A 2,013-nucleotide genomic window follows, 5' to 3' on the forward strand; every position below is an offset into this window, starting at 1 on the left:
ATCGATTGGACAGATCGCTGTGTGTTATCCAATAAGAAATAAAGATATGTATGTAATTACTTGTTGCCGGGTGACTTTTTTTTCATTCTGTTGGTTGGGTGTATCAAGAGTGCTGACAGTGCACTTAGAAACTCTGTACTTACAGAATGGTCTTTAATAGATTCCTGCAATATACCCTTCCCCGCATGCCCATCAATTTATACATTTCTGAATTCTTCAGGCAGACATCTACATTTAGAATACTTTACCGCAGCCGACTAGCTAAAGCAAGCAAAGGTCCTGCGGTTTGGTGGGCAACATGAAGAGTTGAATAGCACGCGAGGGACTTCTATAAAACCAAAATAATGTGAGAGACAAACTTCTATAGATACACAGTGGGGAGTATCCTAACCGGTTACAGGAGATTTTACCCAAATTCCAGTAACAGGTCACCATGGCCACTAGGTTCGACCATGTTTATACAAGCAGACACGGTACTTACAAAGCCACCCCACTCCCTCATCTTGATCTCTCTAAGCACATCTCCATAATGTTAATTCCAGGCCAGGTGCCAGGCTAACAACCTCTTCCTCTAGGTCAACAAGACAAACGAGGAGATTATTGAATGCAGGAGAACTCGCACCAGTCACACCCTGTTTACATCTGCCGCATGGGAGTGAAAGCTGCGAGCAGTTTCGAAATCCCAGGAGTGCACATCTTACAAATCTTTTCATGGTCACCATCCTACACAATCAGAAAAGTTCACCAAGGCCTCTAATTTCTAAAGTTCAAAGGAAAATTTATTATCAGAGTACATATATGTCACCACATACAATCCTGAGATTATTAGCATAGAACATAGAATATAGACCATAGAAATTACAGGGCCGATCATCTAACCTAATCCAGAAACTGCCTAGGATTTTCCTAATGTATAGCCCTCTATTGCATGTACCTATGGAAGGGTCTCTTAAAAAGTCCCATTGTATTGACCTCTACCACCATCGCTGGCAGTGCATTCCACACACACCCACACTTTCTGTAAAAAAAAATTACCTCTGACATACCCTCTGTACTACCTCCAAACACCTTAAAACTATGCCCCTCATGTTAGCTATTTCAGCCCAGCTGTCCACACGATCAACACTGCTCATCGTCTTATACACCTCTATAATGTCTCCACTCATCCACTGTCACTCCAAGGAGAGAAGGCCAAGTTCACTCAACCTATTCTCATAAGGCATCCTCTCCAGTCAAGGCACCATCCTTGTAAATCTCCTCAGCACTCTCCCTGTAGTATCCATATCCTTCTTGTAGTGAGATGACCAGAACTGAGCAGAATACTCCAAATGGGGTCTGCCTATGGTTTTATATAGCTGTCACATTACCTCACGGCGCTTGAACTCAATCACACAGTTGATGAAGGCCAGCACATCATAAGCCTTCTTAACAACACTGTTAAACTGTGCAGCAGGTTTGAATGTCCTGTGTACAAGATCTTCTCTGATCCATCGCACTGGCAAGTGTCTTGCCATTCATATTATATTCTGTCTTCAAACTTAACTTAACAAAATAAACCACTTCACACTTATCTGGTTTGAATTCCATCTGCTACTTTTCAGCCCTTTGCCTTCTATGGGCAAGCCAATTTTGGATCCACAAAGCAAGGTCTCCTTGAATCCTATGCCTCCTTACTTTCTGAATGGACATCCTATCGATGTCCTGTTGCAACTTCTGACAAATCTCCAGACTATCTGCAACAGCCCCAACCTTTGTGTCATCAGCAAACGTACAAACTTCCTCATCCAGGTTATTTATAAAAATCACGAACAGGAAGGATCCCAGAACAGAGCCCTACAGAATGCCACTGGTCACTGACCTCCATGCAGAATTTGAACATCTACAGCCACCCTTTGCCTTCTATTGGCAAGCCAATTCTGGATCCACAAAGCATGGTCTCCTTAAATCCTATGTCTCCTTACTTTCTGAAAGGACCTTGCACTGGGAACCTTATCAAATGCTTTACAGAAATCC

The sequence above is a fragment of the Hemitrygon akajei genome, chromosome 10 (assembly GCF_048418815.1).
Source record: "Hemitrygon akajei chromosome 10, sHemAka1.3, whole genome shotgun sequence".
NCBI classification, from domain to species: domain Eukaryota; kingdom Metazoa; phylum Chordata; class Chondrichthyes; order Myliobatiformes; family Dasyatidae; genus Hemitrygon; species Hemitrygon akajei.